General features: G+C 52.7%; 1 protein-coding gene across 2 annotated transcripts in view; it reads left to right on the top strand.

Moving 5' to 3' along the window:
• Positions 1-8,739: 8,739 nt before the first annotated feature.
• Positions 8,740-11,436, top strand: part of NGF (nerve growth factor) — a 50,987-nt gene continuing 48,290 nt past the window's right edge. Inside the window, exon 1 of one of the 2 annotated variants that reach the window (XM_011366583.2) lies at positions 8,740-8,794. The gene's annotated coding sequence lies outside the window, so the exon portion shown is untranslated. The remainder of the gene's footprint in view (positions 8,795-11,436) is intronic. The other variant, XM_023535480.1, reaches the window with a different exon arrangement.

The following is an 11,436-nucleotide window of genomic DNA, read 5'->3' on the forward strand; positions in this document are numbered from 1 at the left end:
ATGCATTTATGTCATGTTTCCAATTTCCAAAGCGCCTGACTATACTTTGTATTAAATTTTTATTATCAGTTGTACCTTTTGAAACAGCTATTTGACACATTTAACTCCGAAACCCCTCTGTGACTTTTGCAACCCTTGGACGCTGACCATTTTTAGTGACCTCTGTCTGAGACCTTCTGGGGAAGACAAACCACCTTTTTAGGTAGTTAGTAATCAGAAATTTCCCATGAGCGGCAGAGCGGGAAGAGGCAACAAAGCGGTTTAGACGGGAATCTCTTCTCCTAAGAAGAGAGTTAAGAATAAGCGGAAGAGGCAAACATTGCAAAAGAGATTCACAGTCTCAGAGGCCAAATAGCAACTTTCACAGCCATTGGCAGCCACAGCCAAGGGACAGCTTGCAATGTTTACCAGGCCCCAGGATTGGAAAAATGTGTAGAATAAACTAAAATCGCGTTAGCTTTTCCTTCTGAACTTTAAATGAATATTTGCATAATATAAAAGTGCCAAAAAGTAAATTGAAGCCTATAAAAATGTTAACTAAGACAGACTGTTTCTAATGATTTTGCTTTCATTGGAAGAGAAATGTCCCCATAAAAAGGCATAATCTGTGCCTCATTCCTCCACAGAGAGATCTCCAAATACTGTGCTTGATGTCCTGGCTACACCTCCCTTTCTTCCAGTGCAAACCAAATCTGTCTTTCCCCGCACACGTGCGTGTGAGGAGTTTGGAAAGACGGCTAAAGCCACACCTGAGACCATGTGACACGGGTCACTGCTTCTGGACGCACGGCCTGCTTTGTACATTAACCGCCTTCTAAATTCCATTCATGACAATGCCATATGGGCCGTCTTCATTTTTACCCCCACTTATCCCTTTATCCCGCCCTCACGGATCCCAGTTGTCAGGAAAGAACAGGGTTCATGTCTCATTACAACGAAGATTTTATAATAAGTGATCCCTAACATTGGCCCATTTCTTGGGATAATTTCACTCAATTCGGTTTAACAATTACTAAAGGCGAATTCCGCCAGGTACTGTAGGTACTCAGATGGGTTGATGCCGAGATGAAATAAGCCACATAGATGCTTTCAGAGGGCTCGATACTTGAAATGACAAAATTCCAACATGACAAAAGTGTTGGGATCTCTCTTGAACTTTCATCTGACGGAACTTAATCTAAAATTCCAAGCGGGGATGGTCATTTTACCCACTAGGAATTGCAGGTTATTTTTTCTTCATTTCTGCCACTCTCTGGTCAGGGGCCTGATGGCGCCTAGGTGTCATCACACGGATGGAGTCCCTCAGCAAGTGCTGTGCCTCTGTGACAACACGGACTCACGTCAGGGGCACTAAAGAGGCCTCCTCGTCACCTTAGTCATGCCAGCCAGGTCTGACAGTATGATACAGACGTATCACACGGCTGGGCTGGAACTCAATTGCACCAAGACACACGTCAAGTGCAGAGCGGAAGCCAGCTTTGGGCCACCCGAAGCCCCCCCAAAGACCTGGGGCGCAGAGTGCCTCTTTATTCCACCTCAGTCTAGTCGGGCGACACCCACCACAGAGGCGTTTCTTCTCAGGCCTCTTGTGCAGGCATTTTTTCCCTCGCCACAAAATAGTTTTCTTTTTTTTTTTTTTTTTAAAATGAACTTGCTGCTCCTACCGGCTTGGTATCTGGCTCTGGGTCCAGAACTTGAGGGTAATGGTTGAAGCTGAAATGTGTTTCTGGATTCTGCGGTTTCCAAGTGGTGACTCTTTCCAAACCAGGGTGGGCCCTCTGCGAAACTGTCGGGCTGGCGAAGTCGGCCTCTCCGCCTCTGTCGTCAGCCCTGGCTTGACCTGAGCAGGCGGAGATGCGTCTGTGGAGTCGAATGATGACCCCCGAACGGAGCGCTCACCATGTGCCAAGAAACATCCCAACGCGGCTTACCTACGTGGTCCCGTTTCAACCTCCCCACGTTTCCACGGGCAACCCCGATGCGGATCTTCCTCCGCCGAGGAATCTGATGCTCAGAGAGGTTAAGTAACTTGTCCAAGGTCACACAGGTAGTGTACGGCCCAGGCCGGCTGAACTCCAACTTAGGGTAAGGGAACTCTGAAGGTCACAGGCCCGACTTCTAAGCCTACAGAACCACATTCTCTGTGCTACATGACACAAAGGCATTCTGCTTTCTAAAACAGGCAAAGAAGAAAATTTCTTGGAAAAATATATAACTCGGCTTCAACCAAGGTTATTCTCAGTCTTCCTGTCACATCCTAAAAGCCCAGGACTCACTTCCTCCCTGGCACTGAGACCGGAGTCCCTCACCGGAGACATTGACATTGGAGGCAGCAGGACACACACCTGCTCAGCGGCAGGAGAAGCCCGTCAACCAGGAAAATGCCTTCCCCTGACGCACTTCCGTCTTAATGAAAATAACATTTTGAAAGTAAAATTATACACTGTGCAGAATAAACAGTACAACAATAGCTGTGATTAATCTGTCAGAGATTGTATAATGCGACGCGAATGGGAAGAACTAAACTCCCGCTGGAGAGCAAAGTCATGTCCGCACACACGGGGACCTTTTAAAATTAGCATGTCAGTAAGCGGATCTCCATCCTGGGAAAAGGGCTCTGCTGCCTCCGCAGTGAGGGAGGGAGGGCAGCACCCGGAGGAGCCGGAGGACCGGAGAAGGTGACTGGTCTGCAGCCTTGCCTCCCCCTGTCCCCAAGTGTCCGGCAGCCCCCCTTTCCTTAACCTTGTGACAGCTACTTGAGCCTCCCTCAGGTCCAGCCACATAGCACTACAATCCATCTGACTCAGGCCATGACAGGGCACTCTGGGGGGCTAGTGTGTGTGTGGGAGGGGAGGCGGCGCGGTGGGGGAAGGGTACACCCAGGTCTGTGTTGAGCCCCCACTAACCAGGGCCCCTCCGACGCCCTGCAGTCAGGCATCATTTTAACTGACAAGTGAAGGAACTGGAATCGGGAGGTCAGGTCTTTCTGATTCAAAAGCTTGGGGTTTTTTTTTGCTTCAATCGGGCAAAGACATAAGCTAAGAAAAAAAAAATACTGTGGTTATGCATGTTTTACTTACACTCACAGAAAGGCAAATAAAGAATTGAAGAGCATGTATGTAAACACGCAGCTCAGCAGTCTTTAAGAATGGGGCACCTACTGTATGCAGTCATGGCATTAGGTGCTGGGGATGCCATGGCCCCTGTCGCCCCAGGGAGAAGATGGCTGGGGAGAGGGTGGAGGTCAACCGAGCAGCCAGGCCTTTATAATCAAGTGCGGGTGCTGTGGAGGCCCCTTCAGAGGGGATGATGGGGCCGCAGAGGACCTTGACCCAGACCTGGGCAGTCAGGCTGCCTCCAGAGGTCACATGCACTGAGGCCCCAGGGATGAGGTAGGGTCAGCTTAACGAAGGGGACACAGAACAGGAAGAGGAAAGCACGCATGCGAAGGCCCTCAGACAAGAGTGAGCGGAACCCATGGTTGTCCGTATAATCTGTGAATGAATGAGAACTGATTTCAGGACCCCGCAGACCCTGCATTTCCCCAGACAGCTCCTTCACGCACTGCGACAGTCAGTTCTTCCACGTTTGCTTTGCTGTCGCCCACTGAAATGCAGACACGCCTGAGAGAACCAGCGGCTCTCAGTCCGTTTCATCTGGGAACCCAGGCCATTTCCTGAGAGCGGGCTTTGAGACCCGAGGGTGCCCATAAGTCCCCCAGAGGGAGGCAGTTTTTGCCAGACTCGCAGTTTGGCAGAAGGTGAAGTCACGCCTGAACGAAGACTCCTTTCAAAAAAGTGGTACCTGCAGGGGTGATGTGTGCGTCACCTCTGCCACACCTGCACCCTCACGATCCGTACTTCTGCACTGAGAAGACACCTCCAGCACCTGAAGGGGGTCCCAGCAGCTCCCTGCTGGTCCCAAACTGCCGCTTACGTAACGGGGCTGCCCCCGGGGTTGAGTGGCGTGAAAGGACCAGAGCCAGAGTCACGGGGAAACCAACCCGGCCGGCATGGCACGCCTGAGTGGCACGCGGTCTTTTGGCTTCTATCATACGAACACGCAAAGACTTGAGAGACCCAGGCCTGGGTTCTGTAGGAATTGCTTCAGCACTAGTCTGCGCGGTGCAGTAAGGAGGGCATGGCTTCGGAGGAACTCATCGCTCGCGTCAGCAATGCCCGTTTCCAGATGTCTCATCCTCCTTCCCAAGCCGAGCTCACTGAAATCACAATTTTCTTTTTTCTGGGCCTGGCCTATGATGTACATTAGATAAAGATTTATTAAATGGGTGAAGCGACTTGCCCGAATTTAAGTTGCATGTGGCTAGAGGCTGTTTTTCTCATTTGAGGAATTTCCAACACCTAGAACAGGACTGGCACACGGCAGGTGCTCAGAAGTTAATCATTTCATACAATGAATGATATAACTGTAAGTATAGTTATTACGCCTCAAAGAGGACAGATCTCCTAAGCTCACACCACCTTAAAGGACATAGATGGGGTGGGTGAGCTAAATCTTCCTAGCTCCAAGCAGGCAGCTTTTCTGGGCTGCGGTGCCCCCGCTGGAACACAGTTGAACTGCCCTGGGCCCAGGCAGATACCTGCCCTGCTCTAGCAATGAGCTCCGTAGGCCACTGCAGGCTGAAGTCAGACCATGGACTTGGGATGGAACCTCTGAGGGTGGGAGGTGGGCTGGCAGCACCGTCCTTGCTGGTGCCTGTGTGGATGGTCTAAAACAAGGACCTAGGTAGCACTTTGCAGATAGGGACACTCCAAATGTTAGTGACTGAAGGAGCAGGCTCATGAGATCAGAGTCGAAGCTGGCAGTGGAATCAGTACAGCAGGAGAGATCTCCTGGAAGACGGGGATTGGAGAAGAACATCGAGCCGCCGAGAAATCAGAGAGGTAGATGGCAAAGCAGGGGAGCACAGCCACGGAAACCTGAAAGGAAAGTGTCCCATGCAGGAGGTCCTAGGGGAAGATGCTGAAGACCAGCAAAGTTCACTGAACTAGGCTGAAAGGAGGAGGAGCCACGATGTTTACACAGCAAGAGCTTCGCCTTCACCGGTGAGGTTCAAATCTCTACCCAGCCATTCAACTTACGCTGAGCAAGAGACTTACCTCTTAGGGGCTTTAGCTTCCTTACTTATAAAAGAATGGTACCTATTTATAGGGCCCTTAAAATACCTTGCCCAGAACCCAAAACAAGGGAAGCGGTCAAGAAATGCTGCTATTATTATGTTGGCGGTGGTGTTGTTATCGCAACTGCTGACCTTTAAGAAGAAAATATCAGTTCGGTGGGGGGGAGGGACAGGGAAGGGAAGAAGATGGGAACCAGACCGCAGGAAGTTTAGAGGGAGAAACTGAAGCTATCGCAGAGAGAGGGAGAGACGGGAGCAGGAGTAGGCAGAGATGGCCCCCCAAAGGAAAGGGGGGCCCCCAACTGCCAGCCCAGTCAGTGTTCTCTGCGTTCTGGCCTGTATTTACCAGCCAGCCCCTTGGGCCAGAGCTGAGGGGTCCTTCTCTCAGCCTCTTTCAGAGAGCGTGGGAGAAAGCAGACTTGCCTAGAAGTCAAGTGGCCTGAGCTCTGGCTGACCCTGGCCATTTGCACTTGGCTGAGCCCCTGTCCTTCCTGAGCCCTTGCGTCCTCCTCCATAATTGCGGTGGCCGGTGATCATCTTGGTGATTCTGTAAGCGTGTCATCGTACTAAGCATTATATAAAACGTTTCCTCTTCTGAAGTTTTTCTCCACTCTAATTAGAAAGAAGGAGGGGGGAAAAATCTTTGAGCTGAAGCTATCACTTCTTCCAGCAATTGGGACAATATTTCTGTTTCACACGTATTGCCAGTAGATCTGCACTGGCAAATAGCGCCTGAGCCTCCTGGAGTTTTAAATAGCATGTGCACTTTGCCTTGGCCTTCTGGAGCAACGCAAGGGAGAGAGGCAGGAGCTTTGTGCTAGGCTGAGTGTTGCTGTTGACAAAGCACTCAATGGCTGCGGGCTTCTGAATCCTCAGAAATAACAACAATTACTGCGCACACCACACTCTGTCCTCCAAGGCAGCAAATAGATCAGCTGCTGGTTATTTTGATATCCTGGATAAAAAGCTCTTTTGAGAAAATCTAGTGCAGAAAAACATTCTTATCCTCTACTTGTCTGCACCAATCCTTGTGCCTACTGCCCTCTCAGCTGTTTTTCATTCCTATAAATGTAGCTGGTCCAGACCTTAAGGTCCTTCCTTCAAAGATCCAGGAGGACATTTCCATTTGGGTCCCCCACAAAAGTGGAAGAGGCAAGAGAAGAGATACCTGGCTATGGTCTCTGTACCAAGGCCAGTCTGATCTGGAACCCACAGGAAACCAATCCAGTGTGGATGGGTTATCTGACGGCCATGAATGGCTCTGATCATTGTTGGAGTCAACAAGTATTTACTGAGCACCTACTGTGTGCCAGGCCCTGTGCTAGGATCTGAGGAGACTGTGATAAATTTGGCCGAGGCCTAACGATCCAGTCCCCACTAGAACATAAGCTCTCTGAGAATAGGTACCTCAGCCATCCCTCAGTGCCTGGCACGTAGTAAGCTCTCACAATTAATCTTAGAGATATTTGTTTGTTTGTTGCTTACATGGTTTTATTTATTCAAGGTCCTTAAAGTTCAAGGACAGAAATAGCTAGTCAGGGATGAAAAGGAGCTCTTATTAAACCAACATGTGACATCAGAATATGATCATGAATCGGGTAGGAGGCATCTAGGCTTATATTCTGCCTACATCATTTTTATATTTCCCTCTTACACACCACATGAAAACAAAAACAAAAACAAAAAAATCGTAAGTGCCCCAAATCCTTTCGTCCTTCTGGGAGACGCCACAAGGACACATGCAGAGGCTCTGCATTCAACAACCAAATTTCCAGTTATTCTAAAATTCAACTTCATCCCTAAATTCTCGGGCAGCTATTACATAAAACTTAGGGCTGGTGCTTTCAAACAAGTTCATACACGACGTGATCGATTAATGAATTTGCCCTATTGTCTGGAATTAAACAAATTGACGATGATAAATTTCCTAATGGATCTGATGCTACTTCTGCAGAAAGGGTCATTTATGGTGTCCCCCCGTCACTAGCATTCACCTCCAAAGTCTGTGCCTCCACCAGTCTGTACTGGACAACTCAGAAAGGGGTGAGCCTTTGCTGGGAAAAAACAAGCCTGTGCCAAAGCTAAAGCTGACTTCCAATTCGGAAAATTTCTTCCCACTCATCCTTCTGAGAACATGCATAAATTGGGTGAACTTAGGTGTGGGGCAAAGGTGAAAATAGAAAGAAGTGGAGCCCGCAGACCAATCTGTGTCAAAGGAACTGAAAGAGTCTAGGAAGGGCCTCCAGTAGGGGATAAAGGGCCACCCTGGCACTTAACAACGGGAACCCCTGTTTGCTTGAATTATGCCGGCATGGCTTCCCCAACAAAGAAACTTGGTGCCTCTCCCTCTCCTGGTCTTTCCTCATATCCCTTCCTCCCTGTGGCAACAGGCACAGGGTGGGGGCTCAGCATATGGTGTGCTCAGGAAAAAAATATACACATGTGACTGATTTCAACCCCAGAGAAAGTAGGGTGTGAATTTTGAAAGACCTATGAACCACCCCCAAAAACATTATTACAATTCACGATGCACATTTGTTGAAGAATCTGACTTAAGGGATATTTCAGACTCACTAGTGTGGGGCTGGAGTGGGAAAGGGCAGGCTGCCGGCGGGGCCAGCTCCCCTGTCAGGCTCTGAGTCCATGGAACCCAAGAAATGTTGCAAGGCCAGCCAGGAGCTCCCTCCTCGCTTAAAGTCTGCACGGTGGAGTTAAGAGGAATTTGAGCAGGCCGGAGAGTGGCTTAGAAGGCCAGCTGGGTGGGTCAGTTTAGAGTCACAGCCCCCTTGCAAAGCTGATGGAAGTTGGGGACCCTCTATCCAGAAAAATGCACACACTGCACGCAGATGTACAAATTGGCCTACAATTTCAGCGGGTTCAGGGAGCCCCCAGGAAACTTCCTCAACTGAAGTTAAGGCCCTGAGACTAGGTAGGTCCTGATGCCTAACTCCTCGGTCCCTTGACCCCGAGCTGGACTCGCCAATGCTCAGGGGCCTTCTAGCTGGTTCTGGGTCTCAGAGCCGCCGCCCGCCCTCGCGTCGGAGGAGCGCCGGGGCCTGCATCTTCTGGAGTTCCCTTGGGTGCTCGCTTTTCCCGGGGTGATGCCAGGCGTCCCAAGCAAAAAGCTCCCTTGGCTTTTCTCGCTAGACTGTGAGCAGCTGCCAAGCCTAAGGTACGGAAGGTTAACGCCAGGCAGACCCCCAGGTGCTGGGGGCAAGCATGGGCTGGGGAAGGGCCAGAAGATGCTGGAGCTACCCGCGAACCGCCCACCTGCAGACTGATGGCCCATTGGTGGCCCAGGGCCAGCACCCCCGCCTGGTGCCCCAGAAAATCCCCGCCTGTGCTCGGCGCGCGCAGCCCCTCCGACCCCCGTGGTTCTTTTTGACCTCCGCCTGGGGCTTTGACCCTTTCCCTGCCTGGGTCGAGCCAGCCCTCCTGGGAGCGATTGATCCCTAGCTCCTTGAAGCCCCCAGCGCCCTGTGCCCGCGCCCAGCATGAGCAGGTGCGGGGCTGCGGAGCGATGTAGTGCCGGACGGATTTGGAGTGAGGAGGAGTCCGGGAGGAGGGGCTAAGAATTTCAGAAGCTGTGGTAAAGCCTCTCCGAGCTCCTGCGCGCCAGAGAGCGCCGGGAGCCGGAGGGGAGCGCAGCGCTGGGTGAGTCCGGAGCCCGGAGCCGAGCCCCGAGAGGGGCGCAGGGCGGACAGGGGCGCGGGCCGGCGGGGCTGAGCTCTCGGGAGGGAGTGCATGGATCCCGGCCTGGTCAGATCTCGCGGCCCTCCCGAGGCTCCCGCGGGCTGAGCCGCGGCGGGGAGAGATGTGTCCCGAGAGGGTGCAGGAGCGCAGGAGCCTCGGCGGGCGGGCGAGTCCGGGGAAGCCGCGCGCGCTCCGGTCGTCCAGTTCCCGGTCTTCCGACGGCCCGAAGTCTGGGAGGCCACCCTGGCGCCTGCAGCAGCCGCACGCGGTGCCAGGGACAACTAACTCGAGGGACAGCGCGCGATGGAGGGAGAGAGAACGCGCGCAGAGAGAGGGATGCGCCGGCGGCGACCGCGCAGGGGCCGGCGGAGCGGAGGTCTGCGCCGCGGAGGGCGAAGGCGCCGCGCGCGGGGCTGGGCCGTGCGCCGAGTCCGGGAAGTGCTGCGCTGCCCCCAGGTGAGGGGACCAGCGGGGCAGGGCGCGCTGGACCTGGTGCTGGGATCGGGGCAAGGGTCTTCGATATCCTTCTCGTTGCTGGAGGGCTGGGAGTCCAGAGTGAGGACTCCTCCGGCTTGATGGAGGAAGCCCGCGCGCCAAGGGACCTCCACGGAGCCCGCGCCGGACCGAAGTCGCCAAGGCTCAGCCGGCTACTTGGGTCACACGCCTCACCTCCAGCTGTCTGCTGCCAGGTGTGGGAGAAGCTGGCATGAAGGGGTGGCGCGGGCAGCGCCCTGGATCCAGGCAGCAAAGACAGGACCCAAGGGTCAGGGAGCGACATCTATGAGCCAACATAAACAAGAGGCTTAGCTCTGTTTGATTACATTTATTCTTTCCAAAAAAAAAAAAAAAAAAAAACAACTCTGAAATCCTCATGGAAGGTGTTTTCTGCTTGAACTTTCTCTTCTCTAGTGACTCGAGAGATTAAAAAAGCCTGCTTGCTAGGCTGGTTTTTCCAAGTTGTTCCAGGTTGGAAGTTGTAACAGTTTGAAGGATAATTTATGGGTGTTTCATGCATTAAACTGTATTACAGCAAAGCCTTTTGGGTGCTGTGGGTATTAAGGAAAACTTGGTGCACGTTCCCAGCTGGAAACCAAAATAGTGCTCTCCTGGGTGTCTCTGCCCTGGCTGTCATCTGAAGCCAGAGGAAATCCTGGAGAAAAGGCACTTGATTAATTGTCCTGGCTCCATCCTCTGGGCGTACCCACTGCCAATGCCAGCCCCTCCTCCCCCACGTGCTCCGCCAGCTGCGATCGGCAAATTCAGAAAAGGTGGTGGAGAGCCTACCAGTAACTTCCCTCCAGGGTGTCTTCAAACTCTTGAAGCTGTCAGTTGAGTCTGCAGGAGGGAAATCTTTCCTCCCCAATGTCTGAAACTTCCTCCCTCTGCAGAGCCACAGAGGAGAATCTAGAAAGTCTGTATTAGATCTGCATGGGTCTCTAAGTCAGTCAGCTGGGGCGACCCAAATGTCGCTCCACGGTGGGCAGAGAGTCACAGGGAACTGGGGGCTAAGGGGAGGAGGTGAGTGAGTGGTCTGGGGGCTGAGACTGGCCCTGACTCACAGAAGGAATGACTTGTTCCTCATGCTTGGGTCTCTGGAGGGCGACAGGGCTGACAGCACATGTTGCTTACACTCTCCCCCAGCCTTTCCTCAGCATTTGAGTGCAGGTGAAAAACAGGCAGCCTTGAAGAGGAAAATGTTAGGAGGCACCACGAATGGGAAACCAGGGTCTCTGGGGCATGGGGACATGGGTATTGGAAGAACTGTGGGAGTACCTCAGAGGATTGTATAACCTGCTGCGAGGGCCACGCCCCCCCGGCCAAGTCCTACCCCTAAAGCAGCCCCGGGCCCACTAGAGAATTAGGACATTGGGTCCACTCAGGGCGGTTGTCCTAGTGTTGGTGACTCTTTCTGTACCCTTAGCCTTTTCCCAAGGAGCGAGGTTCTCACCTCCTCCCATGGCCCACCCCACACCTCTCATCCGGAGAACCAGAGGGAGAAGGGGGCGAAGCTTCACACTTCGCTTCTCTTGCATGGAGAAATCTGCCTTGGGGAGGAAGGGGGCCCAGCTGCCGACATCAGCAGGGAGAGGAGGGCAGGGCAGGGCAGGGCTGCAGCCCGAGGGAAGCTTCTCATCATTACTGAGATTAAACTGATGAGAAAATCCGCACCACTTCGCTTTTCAAAGCTGCTGAGAACTCCTGCAGTGGCTTCGTGGAGTAGCGCCCTACTGCTGCGGCGGCAGCTGCGCTGGAGCCACAGAGAAACTAGGAAGGACACAGAGCTACTGTTCTTTCCTGCTGTGCATTGATAAGGGCCAGGCTCGGACCCCCAAGCAGACATCAGTGCCACACTAGGGACCAGTGGCCCAGCTATTTATCTTCTCCCAGGAAGACCCTGTAGGGACTTAGGGGTCCAGAGCAGGCGAGTCTTGGAGACCTGGCTGGCGGCAAACAGTCTCTCTGCTCTCAGGAGGCAATGGCAGGCTTGCTGAGGATTCACTTAAAGTCTCTGGACATCTCTGAGCAAATGACCCATGTTCCCAGAGGGCTTCTCTTTCTTTGACTGGCACCTCTGGTCTTGCAAATCATTGATTAAACCGTCA

This window comes from Pteropus vampyrus, unplaced genomic scaffold (genome assembly GCF_000151845.1).
Source record: "Pteropus vampyrus isolate Shadow unplaced genomic scaffold, Pvam_2.0 Scaffold6, whole genome shotgun sequence".
NCBI classification, from domain to species: domain Eukaryota; kingdom Metazoa; phylum Chordata; class Mammalia; order Chiroptera; family Pteropodidae; genus Pteropus; species Pteropus vampyrus.